This window comes from Phyllostomus hastatus, unplaced genomic scaffold (assembly GCF_019186645.2).
Source record: "Phyllostomus hastatus isolate PE091 unplaced genomic scaffold, TTU_PhHast_1.1 phas_scaffold_1674, whole genome shotgun sequence".
Classification (NCBI taxonomy): Eukaryota; Metazoa; Chordata; class Mammalia; order Chiroptera; family Phyllostomidae; genus Phyllostomus; species Phyllostomus hastatus.
The window spans coordinates 23,973,127-23,996,060 of record NW_025334011.1 but is presented as its reverse complement, the minus strand read 5'-3'; the positions used below and the strand labels follow the sequence as shown (position 1 = coordinate 23,996,060).

Below are 22,934 nucleotides of genomic sequence, written 5' to 3'. Positions count from 1 at the left end.
ATAGCCTTAATTAAAAATTTTTAAAGTAATGCATATTAACATATGTAAAAAGATTTTAAAAGTAAATATACACAATCATTAAGACATTAAAAAATCATAGCTTGTGTACCACACCCAGATAACCAGGCAGGCTCTGCCCAGCGCTGCCTTTTCTGCTTTGTCCCTGAGTGGAGGGTGGTCAGGCTCCGCTGAGGCGGCAGAATTCCCGAGTGACTTTTCTGTAACTTATCTCCCTGGAGATTCCTGGCGGCCTGCAGAGTTCCAAAAGGCCTTCGAGGAACCAGTAGAACAATGATCAGTGTGAGCTCTTGTCTCTCTAGTTCACAGGAGTTTATGTTTTTGTTTTGTGTTTTTAAGATGATTTTATTTATTTTTAGAGAGGGGGGAAGGGAGGTAGAAGGAGAGGGAGAGAAACACAATTGGTTGCTTCCCGCACATGCCCCAACGAGGGACCGAACCTGCAACCCAGGCATGTGCCCTGACAGGGAATCGAACCAGCGACCTTTCACTTTGCAGGATGATGCCCCACCAACTAAGCCACATGGGTCAGGGCTGTTCTGTGTTTTTAAATGAATGAAGTGGCATTGAGTCCCCTAGTCCCTTGCCTCTTGAAATGTTCATCTCCTAGCGTTTGGAAGAGGTACCAAGGACCCAGGCACGAGCCAGGGCGCTCAGAAGTGGGCCCGAGCCCCAGCCGTCCTGTGGCTTGTTCGCAGTGTGTGCTTCAGGGAGTCGGGGGGGCTCGGGAGGGACGCTGAGGGGGAGGAAGTAGGGAAAAGGCAGCGTCTCCCTGCCCGTGCTCCATCTCTTCTTCGTACCAGCCTTACGGACATACCTGGGAAACGGCACTCCCTGGGTCCCGGGGCCGCTCAGACTGTGCATTTCTTCCATTCCATCACCAGAAAAGCTGCTGTCCACACTCAGTCTCTCCACTCACCACCCCCTTCCACCCCTTAATGCTCGGCCTTCTCTCCCCTTTGACAAGGCACCTCCATCTCCATGACATGCTCTCCCAGCTGTTGTGGCAACAGCCTCTTTTGGCTTGGCTCCCCCTGTAAGGACTGCCCTTTCTAAGTCTCCCTTGGGTCCCTCCTCCCCTTTGCTTCCCCTTGAGAGGAAGAAGCAACCGAGGGTTCTGTCCCTGGACCCCCCAGAGCATCCTCTCTCTACTGGGCCTTCAGTTTCTAGCTCTCTACTGGGCCTTCAGTTTCTAGCTATCTTCCTGATGGACTCCCAGATCTCATCCCCAGTCCAGACCTCCTTTCTGAACACCACCTGGTACTTTAGCTGTTGTTGGGTGTCTTTATCTGTGGGAGTCCAGCTCTCTCTGCAGTGCCTTTGCACAAGCCACTCCGCCTGCCTCATAAGCTTTGGCCTGACTCATTTCACGTTTCCTAAAACATCAGGCATCGTTGCCTTTGAGGAACCTTCTCTGCTCCCCTCCCCATACCCCCTCCCCAGGTCTCTGTGCATACCTTTGCTGTGTTCCAGGCACTGCTCTAGCTGCTCAGGGTACAGCGGAAAACTTGGTCCAGATGCTCACTGCCCTGTATTGAGAGATCGTGTGCAAACGCCCACAATCCATCCGTCTCTCCGAGGCCAGAGCTGCCTCTCACTCCATGGGTCCTCGGCCTGTGTGTGCTGAGGGCACACACCCGATTATGCCGCTTTTCTCCCTTCTCCTTTTTCTACTGCATGTCTTTCCTCCAGCTCTCTCAGGAGCAAGAACAGGAAACAGAATTTGTAATTACAAGATGAGCCAGATAAAATTTCATCCCTGTTTCTGGTTTCTACATATAGTTCCTTGAGGTTTTGGGGGGTGTGTGATGTAAAGTGTGAGTTGAATGCTCTCTTTGTTTGGTGAGTTTGCTCAGCTGTGGCGGACAGCGAAAGTTCACTGTGCTGTGTCCTTTGTTCAGAGCCAAAGGACTCAGAGGTCTTTGAAAAGTCACTAGGAGGAAGGGATGTTCTGCTTATATCTTATTCTGGATGGTCCCTGTGTCTGAACACCAAAGCACGTTGTTGGAGATAAGCACAAGGGTCTCGAATGTTTTTATCTTGTAAAACCATCACCCCCTTCTCCCAAAACAAAGCACCCAAAAGCTAGACCATTCATCGAGGGCTGGTGCTGGCTGAGCTGCCGGATGAAATACGGGCCACTCAGTGTAGTGACATTTCAGGTAACCCACGAATATACTTTTAGTGTGAGTGTGCTCAAATACTGCCCTGGACATAATTACACTAACAATTTATTTATTGACCTTTTCCTCTGAAATTCAAATGTTGCTGGCGTTCCACATTTGTATTCACTAAATCTGGCAATGCTTATTACGGCAGAAGGCAGTTGTTGGGAAGCACTACTGTTGGCTCTCATTCTCGGTCGTGGTGATGGGTCAGAGGAACACTGTATTTGGTGAAAGCTGCTTCCTTTACCAACTGTAGTATCGGCCCCACTTTGAGACGGTTCCTCAGCCCCAAGCTGGAGGGAGAGTGAGGAGAAAGCGCACTGGCTCCTCCAGGGCACTGCCCTCGCCCTGGAGGTGATACAGTGTTGCGTGGCTGGGAAGACGAGATCACAGATGGCAACCCAGTAAATACATTCAGTTTAGTTCAGCAATAATTTCTCAAGGATTCCATTTGTGATGTAGAATGTGAGAAACTGTCCACCTCTAAGTTTTGGAAGGAAAGAAGTGTTCCCAGTGGGGCTCAACCCGGGGTGGACACTGTAATCACCTGGAGTGTTGTAAAGCCAACCGATGCTTAGGATGCACCCCAGAGATTCTGATTCGGGGTCTGCTGGGCCTGTACAGGCCCCACTTTTCCAAAGCTCTTCCTCTGGCTCATGAGTTGAGACTGGCTGAGTTCCAGCACCATGTATTGTCTTGAAGTATCTGCGTGCCAGCTCGGAGGAGGAACGGTGAGAGACTGAGAGACGGGATCTTTGCTTGCGGAGTAAACAAACACATGCAGATTTAACCCTGGGCTGAGACTCACAGGTGGGGCTGCCACGCTCGTTCGGCAGTGGTCCACGGGATCAGAAACCCGAGTATGTGCCAGCTGCATTTCTCAAGTCACTGCTAAGTGAGACTGGTGAGGGTCAGACCTGGAATGCTCCCAGCTGAAGTTGAAATTTTATGGGATAGTTAAAGGGATAAGTGTGACACTGAACATAATTAAATGTAAGTACTGACTGATAGAAGCCTGTTGCAGTGGTGCTTGCTAACCATTGTACAGCAAGTGGTCGCACCAGGCTGCTGATTAGACCTCTTCTACTTGGTGCCACCTCATCAGGTTAACAACTTTGTCCTGTGGCTAAAAGTCTTGAGGAACAACTCCCAGGTGGAGCGGACTGGTTTGGTGCACAGATCACCTAAGGTATGTAGCCCCAAGTTGGGGTATCTCAAAGTGTCCTCAGGACCTCTGTGCCTCCTTCATCTGCGCCCTGAGATGCTACTTGAATGTGCAGACCCCTGGGTGATATCTTGAGCTCGGGGTCAGGATCTCTGGGCATGGGCCTAGGAATGCAGTAACTAGTCCCTGGATCTCTGTACTGGGGCCAAGGGGTTAACCTGAGCTGCATTGTAACAGCAGCAGACTCTGAAGTCCAGATTGGGGTAGAGGCCGACCTTCTAGGCTATTATTATTTTATTTTTATTCTTATAGACCCCCTCTGTTTGGGCAGTGGTGTCTGACCTATTTGCCTTTCCAGAAGGGTCCCTTTAACCCTGTGACGTGTCTAAGGACAGCGTGGGGACCCTCAGGAGCACCTGGTCTCCCTTGGGTCATCTCCAGCTGTGCCGGTGGTTGATGGGGTGGGCACAGCTCCTCGGTCCGCTCCAAGGCAGCAGGGTCTTGTTTCCCTCTTCAATGCTTTCTTCCCACTGCTGTGAAGGCACAATGATTAACAAACAAAACTGTGGACAGAGTCTTCCACATTTAACTCATAAGTAATTCCATGTATTTATCATAAATCTTCATTAATGCATAGTTGAGCTAAAAACAGAAGAGTAGCTATTGCCAGCAATTGCAAAAAAAATAACAAAACTCTTGAGTAACGTTTTTTAAATGTATCTTGTGAAACCTCTTTAATTTTTTTTGCTAATTTGGATTTTATGGTCATTTAGAGAATGGCCCCTCAAGTATATCCTTCAGTTAGCTGAACATTCCTGTTACACAAATGAGTAGTGCGAACCAGCAGTTCTCACTGGGAGGGCAGCCAATGTGTTTGGATATAAAAAATGGAACATTTGAGGACTTTCCCCAGTTTGTACTGGAAAACATCATAGCTGAAATTTTCCTCCAGTACATTGTTTTAGTCCATCCGTGCTGCTTATCTCCCAGAACTTTTTGTAAGATGAATTCTGTCTCACCCCAAATTGTAAACTTATTTTAAGCCTACACATCAGTGCAGTTTTCACTCTCCCTTCTAGGTGTTCTGCCACCTAAAAAGTTTGCATTCTGCTGGCATAAGCAAAATTGCAAATTTGAATGCATTAGATTTCATTTTTGAGAGACTTTATTTATACTGAAAATGTTGGCACGGCTCTGCATTAGAATCCACCCCCCTTTTCCATCTCCCAGCTTCCCTTGTGATTCTAGCTGCATCTGAGCTGTCACCTTCTCTGAATGACGTCTCTGTGGGCTCACTTAGCACTTGGTGCAAACCTCCACGTTTAACAGGCAGGTGCCCCTTGCTGCTCAGCTTTCAGTACCCAAATATACGCACCATCCAGATGTGTGGAAATAGTCATCTTGAATTCACTGTGCAGACTGAAAACCCATTTATTGCATGTGCCGCTGTGTACACAGTCTGTGTGAGGCTGTAGCGTGGGTTGCCGGTCCTAGCCACTCTCCTGATAGGGTACCAACTCTGGGTGTTCACCTGTATCACGTGTGTGATTTGTGAGTTGCTTGTGTGTGGGGGTTGAGGATGGAGGCAAGGATGGGCACTAACATGAGTAGCAGGCCTTTGGCAGGGTAGACCTAGTATTTGCAGTTCAGTTGCTCAGACTAAGCCCAAAGTTCTGCAACACCTAGGACTTTGTAATGTTATTGCAGCAAGAAGTCCAGTGTTGTGGGCCCTGGGCCCGGTGTGGTGGGAGACCCTCACAGTGATGAGGGAGGCCAGTGACTCTCCCGTGGCCACATCGGCAGGCGGCCTCTGTCCTCTGTGGCCTTTGCATGTGCACAAGCAGCAACAAGATCTCTTCCTGCCTCTTCCTAAAAAATTAACTCTTGGGTATCCGAGGGTCCATACTGATGTGAGCGAACAAGTGAGTGAATGAATGGAGAAGAAGAGACAAAGCTACACAGAAGAATTCTGAGTAACTGGTGCCGATACTCTGTCCTCCAGGAGAGGGCACGGAGTCCCCAGCCCCACCTGTGTGCAGAGCACAGTGAACTTGCATCCAAAGAGCACAGTGTGGAAAGGGCGGAAGGAGCTTCCCCTTGGGGAGACTTGACAAACAGGCAGGGGCTGAGGCCACGTCAACCCTGATAAGCCCCGTGGAAAGTATGTGATGGGGATGGCGCTCACCTCTGCGATCTTCCTGCCCAAACCCAAAACTGAGTGTAACTGTAAGGAGATATCAGAAAATAAGCAAATCGTGGAACATTCTACAAAATGCCTGACCAGGAAAAACTGTTAGGGCCATCAAGAAGAAGGGCAGTCTGAGACACTGTCACGTGACAGTGAGAGGTGGTGGTGGTGCCCTGGAGGGGGTCCTGGAACAGGAAAGGGCATTAGGGGACAGCTAAGGAAATCTGAACACAGTATGAGCTTTAGTTAATGGTAATGTATTAATATAGGTCATTAATGGAAACAAGCGTAGCAATTTACTATACGGCACTAATAACGGGAAACCGGGTGAGTGGCGTATGGGAACTCTCAGTGCTATCTTCAATTTTCCTGTAAATCTAAAACTCTTTTAAAGTTAAATATGTATTAAAAAATAACATAATCCCAATAAGGAAAGTAACTGTTGGTGCTGGGAGTAGAAGTGAGATAGTTGTAGGAGGTGATACTTATTAGCTAAAAATACAAGTTTTATAAGAGAAAATATATGTGATATTTGAGTTCTTGTGTTCTTAATACTGTCAGAATATATTCCTCACAAATGTCATTGATTTTCTTACGGTATTTTTTAAAGATTTTATTTATTTATTTTCAGAGAGAGTTAGAAAGAGAGGGAGAGAAACATAGATTGGTTGCCTCCTGCATGGCCGCACCTGGGGACCTGGCCTGCAACCCAGGCATGTGCCCTGACTAGGAATCGAACCTGCAGTCTTCTGGTTCACAGGCCAGTACTCAATCCACTGAGCCACACCAGCCAGCGCTGATCTCCTTTATTTTGATTTCAGATAAAATGTATATGAACTATTAGGTCTGTGTTGTGAATTTATTTATTTATAGGCATTAACGAATATACTAAAGGCAAAAGATATCAAAACAGATCATCAGTCATGACAACAGAAGCAAAGGCAGTGTCATAATTAATGACTTTGCTAATTGCTGTTTCCTTTATTAATTGGCATTCATATTTTAGTCTGACATGCACATCATAAGCATTATTTGTTTTTATACCTATCGTGAAAGAGCATACAAAATAGTGTCTTTTCTCCTCAACTATTCCAGGTCTGAATTAGAACAAGATGAATTCTGCTAGGGTTTGAGAGTTACCAGTTTTAAGGCCACATAACCATTAACAACTCTCCTGTACTAAGTTCACTTTTTGAATCCGTGAGATCCAAGTGAGCACTTAGTTTCTATAGCTCTGGAACTTCCACGATTAGATCGTGCTCATCTGAATCAGACCTCAGGATTCACTCCAAAGTGAGTATTTCCAGGAAATTGTTTAATTGAACTGTTTATGTGGTATGCCTGCTAAGAATGTTTTGTTTTTTAAGTAGAAGTTTATTTAAAACCATGATAAGTAAACCATAACAACTTTAAAGGAGGTTTTTTTTTCCCTACTGCTGATGAAAGTGCTGGGTTCTTTTCCCCATTTCCCAAAGGCCCTTGGTGTATTTAAATGAAAGATACTCTTTGAGGACCGTGTTCAGTGGAAGCCACCAAAAAGGGATCCAGTGATAGGAGCTGTGGTTGAAGAACACCAGAAAAACGTGTGGTTCTAGCATGAAACTGCAGATAACATATCATTTGCTCACATTTCCTCCTCGGGAATTTCATCCAAATATTTATACTCTGACTTCTCGGAACATAGACTCTGGACGTTTTTTGTGTACAGACCGCATCGAGTGATCTCAGCGAAGGAAGGGCAGCTTATCAGATAACTTGGAGCTATCGTAAAACATGAAAATTAAGTTTTTTAATAGTCAACATTTATCATGCTAAGCATATTACACGTAACTTTCCCTTTAAACCTAGTAGGAGTCTCTGCTGTCCCTGTTTGCTCGAAGGGCCCTGGTGTTGTTTCTTGGTCGGGTGGTGGGCTTGGCCTCAGGGCTGCAGCTGCTCCGCAGGGGACCCAGCCTGGGGGCTCCAGAGCTCGCCCCCTCGACTAGGAGCTTCTGGGAAGCTTTCCTTCTCTCACAAGCGTCAGGAGGAGCTGGGCCGTCTTCTCCCTTCCTTTCTGCTTGGACGCTGTTGTGATGACCCATGCTCGAGCCAGGAGGCTTTGGGCTAGGAAGTGACAGAAAGCCAGCGTGCTGAGGGTGGTGGTGGTTCAGCGAATCCTGGGAAAGAATTCCATATTTTGACAGCACCGCTGAGCATCTGAGCCCGGCCGGCAACTGCTCTGCCTCCAGACTTCTTGTCCTGTGTTTAAGCCACTGCTGGCCAAACTTTCTAGGACTTGCAGCTGAAATCATCCTTAACCGAAGCTGCTGTGTTATCCCAGTTTTACCTGGGAGAAAAGGAAGACTTACAGTTGTCAAGCAACTTTCCCAGGGTTGCCTGACAAACAGGCAGAGCTGGGACTCAAATGTAGCTCCAACCCCCACCCCATCATCCCCCTCCCCCCGCCCTTTGTACTCAGCCACTAATGAGTGCCTTTCCTCTGGGGTAGGGCTTTGAACCTTTACAAAGATTGACACACTTGGAGCAAGTGTGATCATAAATCTAGCAGTGCCCAAAGTACTTGTGGTGACTTCCAGGAAATTTATTCTGGAACCTGAACTCTCCCCCGTTCAGGGATATGGCTTCAACTTATCTAAATAATTAATATTCTGCTCCCACACTGAGCTCATCTGCTCTGGCTGCTGTAACAAAATCCTGTGCACTGAGTGGCTTAGACGGCAGAAGTTCACCACTCACAGCTCTGGAGCCTGGAAGTCCAAAATCAAGGGGCTGGCTGATTCTGCTTGTGACTGGTCCCTCTGTGCCTTCACGTGGAGGGGGCACGGGGGTAGAGACACAGAGAGGGATCTGTGTCTCTCTTCCTTTTCTTATAAGGCCACCAACCCTGCTGGATTAGGACCCCACCCTTGAGACCTCACCTAACGTTAATCACCTCTTAAAAGCCCCACCTCCAACTAGGGTCACATTGGGGACTGGGGCTTCATTATATAAATTTGTGGGGAGGAACACAATTCAGTCTATAGCACACACCTGTATAATGACCCAGGCAAAAGAAACCTACAAGAATTCTACCCAAACCCAGTGCTGGCAGGTTGTGTCTGCCTGTGGTCCAGTCCCAGACCCAGACCTCTTCAGAGCAGCCTGGGCGCCCCTGAGGGGCACCCTTCCTCAGGTTTCTCAGTGCTGACTTGGGAACCCCAAGATTTCAGCTCTCAGGGTAGTTGGCTGAGGGGGTCAAAAATGGTATCTTCTCAAAGAAAAATCGAGGGAAGTCTTATTTCCAGCATGAGTTTCTCACCTTGCTCATGGGCACCTCCTGGGCACGGGCCTTTCCAACTGTCAGACTGGGCATGGCCCTGGAGGGCCATCGGGGTCAGCTGAGGGATGCCCAGCACAGCGCAGGCGCACTTTAGGAGTGAGAAAGTAGCTGCCGTTCTGTCAGTTTCCACGTGGTTGGAAGACTCAACCCTGGACAGTGACCCCCAGATCCTTGAACTTGAAAGCCTGTTTCTTCCTTCTTCATTTTTTGTTAAATTTATTGAGGTGACATTGGTTAATAAGATCATAAAAGTTTCAAATGCACATTTCTGTGATCTAGACCTGTATGTTACGCTGTGTGCCCACCATCTAAAGTCAAACCATCTTCTGTCAGCACATGTTATGCTACCTGACTTCAAATTACAGAGCCTATTTCTTGTCAAAGCAGTACTTCCAAAGTACGGAACAAGCCAAGCACTCTGTAGGTACCCCTCCCCTCCACCATAACCATTGCTTGCATAGCATCACACTGAGAGGGGAAAATGTGCTGGTTCTGTGAGTGTTCTAACACCTCACATTTAAGTAGCATTTATGGACCCAAACCACATTTCTATAGAGCCGAAAATAATGGGAGGGCAGGGGAGGTATTTTCTTTATTCTAACAGACAGCATTTCCTCAATTTGGTCAGACTCCACCCCATCATAGGCCCACACTGCTTATAAAACTATCTCTGTTTCAGAAATAGTCAAGCGGAGTGGAAAAGCTGCATCTGAAACTCAGAGAAGCACATGTGACACAGGTTTCCCACCCACAGAAAGTGCTTCTGCGCATGGCGTTGCACTCTTGCAGACTCCGAAGCCCCCGTGTATGTGCTGGGCAACCACCCATCCTTGAGGGTCAGGTCGGGTTTTTCTCCCTTTTGCGTGTGGAAGATAAACCCATTTTACTGCAAAAACTGCGCTATGAGGTCCTCCTTTTCTTCTTTTCAGGGAGTTGGGGGTTGGGTACTTTTCTCGCCTCAGAAGAGACATATACAAAACACCAATGACACCAGCCAACGTGGGGGTAAGAGAGGGGCCCAGATGGTGGCCCGACATCCTGGTTCATCCCTGTAGGTTTCCCTCTCTCGACTCCGTGTTTGAGGGCGCCCTGCTCTGAAGAACATCCTCTGCATTATCATGCCCTCCTCCCTCAGAAGGCTGTGCTGTTGACTGGCGTATAAAACAAAGATTTCACAGTTGTCACTCATAAGGACCTCTGACACCAGACACTGTATTAAGCTCCTGACTGTTGAGTGAAAGGACCCGAGGGCAGATGCAGAGATTATTAAAACAATTTCTCTGTCTCACCAGTCCAGGTAAATAATGAAAGCTTAAACAAGTCAGAAACTGGGTCTCGGTGGAAGGTAAAAATGAGCCTAATAATGCTTACAGGGTCTGGCAGAGTGACGCCTGTGTGAGTGTGGGCAGTGGGGTAGTAATATGGGTGTAATCATTTATAGTTTTAGTTTGAACATTTCACCTAAAATGTCACATGGTGTGCTTGAGTGTGCTGTTGTTACCTTACAGAATTATATGTTTATGATTTTGTAATAAAAGATTTTGCAATAAAAAGGCATTATTTGTGCTGGACCCCGCATTATCAGTCTTAGGAATTTATTCCTAATTCCTCTTTCACTTTTCTAAAATATTTTAGAGACTTCATTTATTTATAGAGAGAGGGGAAGTGGGGGAGAAAGAGAGAGAAAGAATCACTGATGTGTGACAGAATCACTGACCAGTTGCCTCTTCAATCTGCCCCAACCAGGGACTGAACCCACAACCCAGGCCTGTGCCCTGACCAGCAATACAACTAGTGATCTCTCACTTTGCAGGATGATGTCCAACCCGCTGAGCCACACAGGCAGGGCCCTCCTTCAGTTTACACTTGTACACACCTTTGCTTCTGCTGAGAAGTTCACACACAAAGAATGTGTTCTGGAGTCTGGCACAAATGAAAAAAGAATGAAAATCTCTTCTCACTTTCAGGCTATGCATCAAACAAGCTTAGCAAGCTTATTGAGATTTTTCAGATCTCAATATTGTTTCTAAATACAAGCACTCATCTTGTAAATATTTAATTGCCATTTAAAATTTAACCCCTTTGGTCCTATGTTTTATTTTCCTTCTGTGTAAAAACCCTGATGCGGTGCTTTAGGGTCATGGTTTTTTCTGTATTTCCATTGTAGCAACAAAACCTTTTCATTAAGCAAATAGATTTTTAGAGCAGCATTTTTTAGTGTAAGTTTATTATTTTAAATCTGAGCTGTAGTTGACATGTAACATTGTAATAGTTTTAGGTGTACAACATAATGATTTGATACATGAATATATTATGGAATGACCACCACAGTCTAAGTCTAATTCACATCCATCCCCCCCATAGTTACATTTTTTTTTCTCGTGATGAGAACTTTTAAGGTCTGTTCTCTTGGCAGCTTTCAAATACAGGGTGGGGCAAAAGCAGGCTTACAGTAGGTATGTAAATCAGTTTATTCTTGCATTATTTATCTACTCTTTACTGTATTATTTTTCATATGAAGAACTGTAAAACTACTTTTGTCTCAGCCTGTATACAGTGCAGTATTATTAACTGTGGTCACCACGCTGTATGTTACGTCCCCGTGACTTACTCATTTTGTAGCTGGAAGTTTGTACCTTCTGACCACCTTCACCCCTCTCAGCCCTCTCCCCTCCTCCCACAGCGACTACCGATTTGGCCTATTGTTCGTTCAGTTGGTATCGTTTTCTCCTGATAAAACATAAGAGAGCACTGTTAATGAGGCAGCACATTTGTGTGTGTTGATTTCTTATCACAGTGTAAGAGGTGAAACCTCTTTTTGCACATCCCGAATCAGATTTTATAGAATCCTCGATACACCTCACAAGGCGCTTTGGGAGGCCGTTTCCCGGGCGGTGGGTCCTGAGTCACGCGGCCTTCTGGGAACGGTGCTGTGGCGGAAAGTGTGTCCAGGCATGTTCGGACGGCAGGCAGCACATGCAGAAATGCTCTGGAAACACAAGATGATGTGGCAGAAACAGCTTTGGGCCCGCGTTATGACCTGGGTTTCACAGATCGAGGGGTAGGTGCCACCTTCCAGAAAATCACCTTTTTTTAAAACAAAGTCCCCCAGATGTATTGGTGCCCCCCTTTCCTTCAGCCCCAATAGCTCTTGGTGTCCTGTGAGGAGAGTTTGGGAAACACCATTCTGAGCACTCGAGAGTTTACTTTTGTTTGGCCTCTTTAAATGTATCTTGCATGTTCTGTGAATGCACTGTTGCACTTGGTTAATTTTAGTTAACTATTCCAGTAGATTATAAACAAAAGGAAGGTGAATAACTTTAATAGTTAACCACCAAATGTCTGCTCATTGGAATTTTTAAAATCACTTACTTAAGGTTTCAGAGATGCTCACTCCAGACCGCCTGCCCCCTCGGGACGGTGGGATGGGGAGGCACTGGCCAGGCAGTAAATGGCACTCGAGGAGGTGGCCGTGTCTCCTTTCACATCACAGACCCAAGTTCTCAAATTTAAGATTAGAGGATATTTTCCATTTTTCTAGACCTGTGTTTCTCATTAAAAAGGGGCTGGACCACAGAAAAGTCTTACCTCAGTTAAACCAAAACCTCAGTCTTGCCGAGGCCAGAACAGCGTGGCTGTGACATCTGTGTGAGGTGGTCTGGGCGCCCGCTTTCCGGCTTGGCAATGTCAGGGCTGCAGGTCGGGAGGGAGGGCCCCCTGAGGTGAGGGGCTTTGGGAATCCAGGAGGCAGCCTTGAAACCCTGGGCTAGTGATCCTGGTAAGGAGGCTGATGACGAAACTTTGAGCCCTGAAATGGATTTCCCAGACAACAGAGAGCAGTGACAGTGTAAGTTGAAAAGCAGTATGAGGGGCCAGGGAAGAGGGTTTTAAAAGCATAAGCTTACAGCCTCTGGTCTTAGACCCCAGGGATGTGGAGGGCCTCCCCCCACCCCAAGGAAGGCGATGCCTAGAGTGGGCGGAGCTCTCCCAGGAGCTGAGATGGGGTTCAGGGGCTGTAATGAGAGCAGCTGAGGACTGCCGGAGGAGAGTTAAAGGTGACTTGTCCAGCTTGTCTCATCAGATGGTTGTGATAAAATGAAAAATGTGTAGTGTGGGAGCTCTGTAGTCAGGTCTGTGTTGAGGATGTCAGGGAAAGTTAGATCGGTTTGCTTGGAACATCCCTTAATAGGTTCTGTTCACTTAAAAAACAAAAAAACATAGATGCCATAAGATTGAAAAGTGATTCCAAACTATTCTTTCCTGCCTAGACCCAGACAGATTTGCTGAAAGTCATTGCTCCCAGCCTGCCCATTCCTTTGAAGAGACCTTTATGAAGGGGATCAGGAGGAGAGGACAGATGGAGTCAGGCCACAGGGGATAACCAAGCAGAGCAGTTGGAATGCTCGGGACCCACTGTGAGCCTGGGCAGATTTGCACTGGGAAGGCTATATTTATGAGTTACTTAGTGATGTTGGTTATTTCAGGTTGGTATATGAGGTCTGCCCAGAGGTATCCAGTCATGTAATATGAAAAATTGAGACATTTATTGAACAAGATACAAGAAACATTGTACAAAGGACAATGACACCTCAGTCCCCTTCAAGGTGGGCACCTTGGAACCTCACACAGTTCTCCCAGTCGCCATCGGCTGCCCTGTCAGGAGGGAGGGCTGCAGGCCCTGTATTTTCCTGAATCTCATCAATGGCCTGAAATCTCTTGCCTTTCAAAGGTGATTTTAGTTTTGGGAAAAGGCAGAAGTCACAGGGTGCCAAATCTGGGCTATAGGGGGTGCTGAGTCATTTGGGTGATTTGATGTTTTGCCCCAAAACTCTGCATGATGCATGAATGGGCACATTGATGTGATGAAGCTGCCAATCACCAGTTGCCTATAGCAGTGGCCTTCTGAATTGTTTCTGCAGAGCAATGTTCAAGCTTAATGCCAAATTGGATGCAGATTCATTGCTCTTCTCGCTCAGTCATTTTTAATTCGACAGCCACACAGTACATATGCTCACTCAACAGCATCTACCACCCCCACCAACTAGTACAGTGAAGTCATCATTGTTCACACATTCACATTCCAGTCCACTCTCCTTGGCTTCCAGGTTACATCGATGATCTGCAAACTGTTCTCATTGTATTAACAATGGCTGGGCTTTTTCCGGGCAGACCTGGTGTGAAGACTTTATATTAGTATCATCACTTCTATGCAGTAAATTTGGAAAACAATTTGTATGTCGTACAAAAGAGAGCTTTCTGCAAGCAGGCCCCATGTCAGAATCTGTTCTTCTGAAGAGGAATGTAGCCCTGTCTCTCCTGGAGCCCAGCCAGCACCAAGAAGCATGAAAACTATGTGGCTTAGAAAGAATGAAAGGGAACCACTGGGCATCACCTAAACTGGGAAATTCCAAGGGAAGCATGTGTTTTCTCCCATGTCCTAGAAAGGAAAAGACCAATCATGTTTGGTTATATCTCCAAGAAGTTGAGCTTATCATACAAACACCTCAAAGTGCTAGCACTGGTTTTTAAGTATTGTAGATAATGATACTTGAACTCTTGAATTTTAATTGTATTTTTTAAAAACATGAAATCAGAGCTGTAATCAGCATATATGGGCCTTTTGTGTGTGAGCAATCCAGGTACCATCTCAAGCCTTGTGCCCTCCGGGGGTAAGGAATGATTGCTGGAACTGGGAATACGATGAAGGGGTGTGTTTCTAGTACCGATTTTTAGTACTTGATTTCTTTGGTGTCTGCCTGTTCACATTCGTAGGCAGCAGATACTTCCAGACTGTGGAGTTAGAAGACCTGGATCTTGAGGACAGTACTCAAGTTTTGTAGACCTCAAGTCTCTTCGTTTTTGATATGGGCCCCATAACGCCTTCCAGTCCATGGGAACGCCATCTTTACATTCCAGTAAGATGCTGTGTGTGTGTGTGTGTGTGTGTGTGTGTGTGTGAGTGTGAGAACAAGCTGCAGAGGCGTACACACCAGCACAGGCAGCGGGGGAAGGTTAATAAAAGACTGCCTGTGGGTGGCCTTCACCTGTGTGCCAGAGGAATGAGCTGAAAAGCTTTCACCTGGTGCGCTGCTCTTGTTTTATCACCACAGTGATCTTAATAATGCCCGAAAGAAGTTTTGTGCTAATCTGGAGACAGAATATCTGTCAGCTCTTCCCTGGACTATTACAAGAAGCTTTTCTGCTTTTTCTCTTTCACTTCTGTTGCCCTCTCCATGGCTCCCAAAGAAATGGCTTAGTATACCTTTAAAAATATTAAGGAATTGTGATTTTGATAATATAGTAAAATAATTGAGTCGGAAATAGACCGAAGCTTATTGTTTACACCAGCCATCTCTAAGGGGAAAAATGTTTACCGGGTGAATTAAATCTATAGGCCATGAGCAAGCTGCAAGGCCATCCTGTGCAATAAAAAAAGTGCTTGTCTTGAATGCATCTTGTGACAGGAGTCTTTGGATTGCAAGTAAAAAGTAAGGCAACCCAAGGCTGGTTTAAACAGTAAAGGGAGTATTGGCTCATGAAATTAAAAGCCAAAAGGCACTGCCTTGATATAGCTTAGCAGTGCCACTGCGTGTCTTGGTTTCTTTTCTCTGTCTGCTTTGCTTCCCATGGTGTCAGGTTCATTTAAGGATCTCCCCTGTGACCCCAGAATGGGTCCCAGTAGGTCATAGAGCCATATGTACCCCTGTGCTCAGCATCCCCAGGAAGAGTTCTGCCATTTGCTCTTATTGGATCTGCTCAGGTCATGTACCCAGAACAGAAATCACGGTGGCCAAGGGAATGGGCTGTGCTGATTGGCTGAACCCATGTTATGGATGTCACTCCCAGGGCCAAACAGAACACCCACTGGAAATCAGGGACTCAGTCCACAGAGGTCTCCCTGCAGTCCCCTCCCTTTATTATGATTGGTTCATCAGGATTCCTCTTGGTAAACTCTTAGTAATTTGAGTAAGTATACATATTTTAAACTCATGAGTACCTATTTAAAAACAGAAAACAAAAATAAAACATGTCATACTCAGATTTTGCATTGCCCTGTGCCCTTGGATTGAGCCTTTCTTCCCCCAGAACGATATTAGAGTCTCTCTGTCCCGGAGACTCACTTGGTTTTGCCAACATTCCTTACTAATTGCATGAGCAAGGGCGAATTATGTGGCCTCTGAGCCACGGTTCTTTGTGTAGTTGACCTTCTTTACAGGTTGTTCTGACTGTTTTCCGAGGTGCCACATCTGTCACAAGGAGCAGCTCAGCGATGGACATGTGGTTTCTCATCTCCACCCTGACAGTCAGAGGTCAGGTCTCAAGGTGCCTGGGGAGACCTGCAGGTGCTTGACACTAGAACTTGGGGTGGCGATGCTGGCCAGGGCCTGGGCGGTTTGAAAACCAGGTTACCAAATCCTGGGGGCTAGAGAGGGATCTCTGACAGAAATCAGTGAGAAAGTTAGGGAGGCTGATGAAGGAAGAGCAATGACCTCAACCAAGTGGAAGCAGCCAGATTCCTGCAGGGCAGCAGCTCCAGAGAGCCGGGGCTCAGGCTGCTCCTCTCCCACGAGAAGGGTCCCGTGCCAGAGAGCATGCCGCTCCATCCGCACTTGGGGTCATCGGTGTGTCTATGACGAGGGATTAAACTCCAAACTACCTGTCTACTTTTGTTCAGAATAGCCCAGTTCCTGATGCAAACCAATAATTTTATGTTTATTTTTAAAAATATTCTTCTTAAAGAGTGCCAAAGTACTGGTCAATTTAAGCAGGATACATGTAGCTATCCCTGTCTAGGCTGTTCTGAGTCAAGTCTCCTCAGAAATGAAATCAGTGGCGAGGACTGGGTGGGCTCTGAGCACACGCCAGGCGCTGTTCTGAGCACCGTGCACCCCGACCTGTTACTGCCCTGACACCTGTGAGCTCCATGGCCTGGGGAGGACAGGCGGCCTGCCCTGGGTTATTCATCTGGCAAGGGGCAGAGCCGGGATCTGCACCCTGCTCGTGTGGTTCTGGAGCTTTTGTCCCCCACACTCTGCCAGTTCTCAGTGCTTGGATCTCAGTTCATTTTTTCTAAGGGACTGCCTCATCTGAAACTTAGGACTTCCATTGACTTTTGATTGGTACTTCAGGAGAGAGAGATGGTTAATCATTGCACACACATTTGTTGCAAATTTTAGTGGTAGAAAACCACCTGCAAGGCTGCGTTCTCCTGACCAGAAAAACTGAGAACAGCAGGAAGCTCTCACTCCCCCGCACCAAGGCAGTCAGTCATCTGAGACATTTTCAGTCACTGGCTGAGCCTGCGTCCACACACCAACTGTGAATGAACGAGCAGGTGATGGGAGGCAGGGAGAAGGGAGGTCAGTCCAACTGATTTGTACCACTTACTAATAGAACATAAAAGAGGAATCTAAACTTGCCCAACACATGAATTAGGAGGTAATTAGCTGCAGAGGAGAATGACTTTTTTCTTACTGAACAGTTCATCATGGATTTCCTAATCCTGAGCATCCTTAGAGTATTTATAATGCGATTTGAACTAGATATGTTTCATCTGTAAAGTAGTTTACAAGTAGGAGTCTGAAGTAATCGCTGTGTAAAAGTGAGTGTGAGAAGATAGAAGGATGGGCTGTTGAAGCAAGTCCTCTTTCCTTTCTGACTCATCTCCCATTGGGTCAGAGTGAAGCAGTGACTACCTACAGCGTGCAAACCCAGCATCCGCCCCACCACCCCAGTCCCTTCCCGGCTAATAGGAATGGGAGCCGAGCCCTGCCACAGGCGGAGGTGAGCGTGTCTTTGGAGATGAAAAAGGGAAATGAGACACACATCCCGGGACTGAGCCCGTCTCATGGGGTAATCCTACTCGATGGCTCCCGCCAAACACAGTAACCTTTTGGAGACCCTGAGTTCCGGCACAGTGTGCAAAACTGTGCCATAGACTCTAAGTGTTTGGGAGAACTCAGAGTTGGGGGCAGAAGGGCTTGAGAAGCGGGCAAAGAGAAGATGGGAGGGACCTGAAATGGAGGTGGAGGGAGGGGAGTGCCCTGAGAGGAGTGGGGGCGGGGTTGACGGGTGAGAGTCCTCAGCCGAAGAGAGTGGTTTAGCCTAGATGCGGAAGACCAGCTGACGGCTGCGGTGTCTTGAGCAGAAAGATGAGCTGGTGAGATCTCTTAAAAGAAATGAGGCATTTTTTTTATCTTAAAATTGGACGATAATCTGTAGTTTACTCAGTGGTAGATCGGGTGCTAGAAGCACTCTGACCTTGCAGAGTCACCCATGTCCCTTCGGAGAGCACAGGGAGCACTGGGGAGCACGGGGTTGGTGCGTGAGGCTGGCTGAACCCCGCTTGCAGCTCTGCCCCCACCCCATCTGCGCTGCGGGCCTGGGAGCTCAGGGCTTGCTTTGAGAATTGTGTTCTCAAACTGCTGTCGCCAGTTGAACTTGTTTGTAATTGGTTGACTTTGATTAAATATTACATAAACCATGTAAGTGTGAAAAGAAAGTTGTCTTTTTGCGAGACCAAGTTGAAGTTTTGGAAAGATTCAGTAAAGGCTTGCCACTGAAAACGGTTTGGCTGTGCCCACTGTGGGAAGGATTGCAGGGGGCATCATTGAAAGCTAGATGAGTCTGCATCAGATCGCTGTTCAGGGGTCTTTGGAAGTTCCCTCTCCACTTGCAGAGAAACTGGAACATGTAGACCGTGCTCCTGGGTATACAGAGTTTGCAACAAAGGTGACATTAGACTCTGTCAGCTATCAGGAGAGGAGGAAGAAGTGGAGAGGACATCGTGGTGCTCCGTTTTAACCAGTTTGTTACTGTTAGTCATTGGTCATTAGGCAGATGTGTTCCATGACGTGCCTCTAACTTTCCTTACCTCCTGTCACTGCCATTGCTTTTCCATTTTCTTCTGGGTCCTTGGATGCGGGAGCAGGTACTGGGTGGAAGGCATCAGTGCAGATGTTTTTACTCAGGGAGTAATTAGAGATGTAAAGGCCTTGATTTAGTTGAGGCTAGTCTGCCTGCAATTTGTTATTAAATCCATGACTAAGTTGTGGTTCTATCATGACAGCAAGGATATTCACGCACTGGTTTGGGTTTTCTGTTCTTTTTTGTGGACTCTTTTGTCCTCACCCTTGCATCTAAGGCTTTAATAGACTCTGGTGGTTAAGTAGATTTTAAGATTGTCAATAGGAAACCTCTTAACCATTCCTTGGGTAGATGTGAGTAATGTGAGTAAAACCACCACTGAAAACAAACAGTAAATCTCAGCTGGCTGTACACGATAGCGGGGTCGTGCTTGAGGCCAGAGGTGGATTGGGCTAATGCTGCCAGAAGTGCTTAGTGCAGTGCAGAGATTGCTGGTTGCCAGAAGAATATGATTAAAATTTGTGATACTGATAATGCATTATGCTACAGAAATAAAATATATTCGATTACAATATATAAAGAATGTTTCCCCTAAAGAAGAAGTAGGATGCACCTCTTTAAAAATGTGCCCTTTAAGCCTTGGACAGGTGGTTCAGTGGTTGCAGCATTGTCCCATACATCCAAAGGTTGTGGGTTCAATTCCTGGTCAGAGCACATCTTAGGTAACAGGTTCGACCCCCAGTTGGGGCCCATATGCAACTGATCAGTATTTCTCACATCGATGTTTCTCTCTCTCTCTCTTCCCTTTCCTCTCTCTCTCTAAAATCAATAAATGTATCCTCAGATGAAAATAGGGGGGGAAGTGCCATTTGAGGGCTGGAGAAGGATTTGTGTTGCACTGGGGTGGTCTACCATCCGTGCCCTGCTTGGGGTGGACTTCTCTGCTTGAATAACTTTAGATGGAAGAAGAAAAGAAAGCTGGGTCGCAGTCGGCCATGTGACCAGTAGATGCCTAGGTGTTACATTCCCTGTTAATCCGAAGCAGACCATGTGTGTGTCAGTTTCCATCTCAAATCTTACACATCTTGGGGTAGAGATTAAAAATCAGATTTATCTTGCTGTCATTCACTTTGCTATTTATTTATGAATTTCTAGCTAAAGAATCTAGCTAACAAGAATTCTAGCTAAACATTACATGATAGCACTCATGCAAAATTGATTGACCACCACCCCGTGTGTTTTTGAAATAGTTTATGTCCTGTGTGGGCTTTTTCACCATCATATTTTTAGTAGAACTGGAAGCTTTTCTTAGCATGTGTGTGGCTATTACTTTTAAACTCTTTGAACTGTGTTTGGAGAGTTTTTTAAATTGTTGAAACTGGACCAGGTACTGTATCACACTAGAATCCCACTACCATGCTCTTTTCTCCTGCCTGCGTTATTTCCCATTCACTTTGGGTAAAATCACAACACAGAGGGTAGACCTCATCACGGCCCCTTTCACAAGACTGTTCTGATTGTGGAGGTGCATGAAGTCTGTCCAGAGAAAGTCCAGCCATTGTTAATGTAACAAGAATGGTTTGTGTGACATCAGTGTGACCTGGCAGCCAAGGAGAGAGGCTTGGAATGCACATGTGTGAACAATGATGACTTCACTGTACTAGTCAGTGGGGGTGGTAGACGCCGCATGTGTACTGTGTGGCTATCACATTCAAAATGACTGAGTGAGTACAGCGATGAATCTGCATCAAATTTTGTGTTAAGCTTGAACATTCCTCCATGGAAAATATTCAGATGATTCAGAAGTCCGCAGCTATGGACAACTGATGATTGGCAGCTTCACCATGACAATACACCCTCTCATGCATCACATCTTGTGCAGACTTTTTAATGAAACATCAAATCACCCAGGTGACTCAGCCCCCCTACAGCCCAGATTTGGTACCCTGTGACTTCTGGCTTTTCCCAAAACTAAAATCACCTTTGAAAGGGAAGAGATTTCAGACCATCAGTGAGATTCAGGAAAATATGATGGGGCAGCTGATGACAATTGGGAGAACCATGTGAAGTCCCAAGGTGTCTACCTTGAAGGGGACTGAGGCATCATTGTCCTATGTGCAGTGTTTTTTGTATCTTGTATCTTCTTCAATAAACGTCTCTATTTTTTCACATTACATGGCTGGATACCTTCTGGACAGACCTTGTATGCATTGGGCTAAGTTAGCCTCACGCCATTATGCATTTAAATCCTATAGTTAACTCTCCTTTTTTCTAGGTCCTAATAAGTAAATTTCTGATAATAAGTTGGCTTCTTGGGTTGGTGTACTTTCACGGAAGAGAATGTACTGGTTATTTGATGAGAAGATTGCCATCTTAGGAGACGTGTATTTTGCATTGCAAATTAAGACGTCAGTTTTGTTTTTATGCATCAGTCTCTCTCACCCTGTTAAAGGAGCCCTGTCTGGGGGCAAGATCTCTGTCAGGGCTGAAGACCAGACCAGACACTGAGATGAATTTACCAGAATTGATCCCACTCTGGGAGACCACGTGGCGGACAGCTCACTTGCCACTTCTGGAAGAGCTGTACCATACTTGTGCTTTCCATTGGAAACAGTAACAGTTACTATTAAGCACTTTCAGTGATAGTGACTAACTGTGTCAGGTAGGGATCAGTGGGTTTGAAGGAGCAGAATATATAGCATTCCCACAGAGGTAACTGAAAGATAATCAGCTATGCCTTCCCCCGTGTCCAGCTGGAATAGCCTTAACCATAAGGCTACTGCCTTGAAATACACAGTTTATGTTATCTAACATGGGTGAAGCATGCTAGAAAGGAATTAAAATAAGAATTATCTTTTTTAATGCACTTAAGATAAATAAGACTAGTTTGAATGTTGGAAAGCATTCTGGAAAAGAAAACCTGGTAGCGAACCAAATAGAAATCTCTTGGCAGCAGACTCTCTCAGCTGTATTCAGTTATTGAACAGCTGTCAAAAAAAGCAAAGCATTATTTGTCCATTTAGCATAATTTCAGAAAGCTGTTTTTAACCCCCAGTGGTATTTTTCTGCAGCCTTCTAATCTCTGCAAAGGTTTTAAAAGATCTAATAACCCATGCTTGTATCAGGCCTGGGGTTACCACTGGAGCATAAAGAGACAGGGTTTGTGTTCAAGCAAAAGGAATTATAACCATTAGAGTTTTATTTCCTGCAAAATTTTGCACCTTGGCACATAGATAGCTGTCTTGGCTGATAGTCAGCAACAGTATCTACTATTTGTTTCTCAATGACAGTAAATAATGCATGGAAAAAAACAGAGCTATGTGTATTTCTTATATAACTACAGAGCTGGGAAGAGCTAGCAGGTCAATTTCTATTCTAACATTCACCTCCTCCTGCAGGGGCTGGCTCTGTGTAGTTTTATGAGTTCATAATGGTACAGAATACAGTCAACATGGTCTTTGTTTCTGACTTGAGGCAGAAACCATTTTGATTTTTAAGCCTCAATTTTTTTCTCTCTGTTTTCATTAAACAGTTTTGGTTCCTGATGGGGAATGCTAGTATTTGTATATATCAACATTTTAGACTCACAGAAATTCAAAATGTTTTGGGTTTGGGCTTTTCTTTGTGGCTTAATGTTTGCAAAGAGTTCTTACTTTAGTCAAAGTTGTACGAAATTGTAAATCCACTATTTGTGAAACCAAGTCGTATTTTTAGTGAAAAAAGTTACAAAGAAAGCTGCCGTATTTGGTCGCCTGTGGGATTTGAAGCTGAAACTGTGGCTTTCTCATTACGTTTGTAAGAACGAATTCTGAGAAGTGTCCTTTCAGGAATGTGAGAGAGGACACACAACACACCTGAGAAGAAGGGTTTGTTTCTTAAGACCCTGGACACAGCCCTGCATTTGTCGGATGAAGCGATGACCTGTGGGTTCTGCTGGAGTTTCAGATCTCCCCCATCTTCGTGAGCAGAAATTGTGCCCCAGGGAAATCACATAAGCTAGCGTATCTCTTATTGAAAGCATGTAGGGTTGTATTTTAAGTATCTGAATGAGTGTCCATTTTCTGGACCACTTTTCCCAAGTAGCAAACCTGAACATACAAGGACATTCTTTTCTGTGGTGACTTCCTTGAGTCAGGCCACAAGATGATCAGAGGCGACTCAGCCAGCACGGGTGACAGAGATTCTGGCCTCGGATGCCCCGATTGACAC

The 22,934-nt window shown here is 45.8% G+C and overlaps 1 protein-coding gene across 2 annotated transcripts in view; it reads left to right on the top strand.

Moving 5' to 3' along the window:
- The window catches only part of FAM171A1 (family with sequence similarity 171 member A1), a 129,746-nt gene that overhangs the window by 20,444 nt on the left and 86,368 nt on the right, over positions 1 to 22,934 (top strand). Inside the window, exon 1 of one of the 2 annotated variants that reach the window (XM_045858147.1) lies at positions 6,763 to 6,832. The exons of the other annotated variant lie outside the window; for it this stretch is intronic. The gene's annotated coding sequence lies outside the window, so the exon portion shown is untranslated. Of the gene's footprint in view, positions 1 to 6,762; positions 6,833 to 22,934 lie in introns of those variants that run through there. 2 annotated transcript variants of the gene reach the window in all.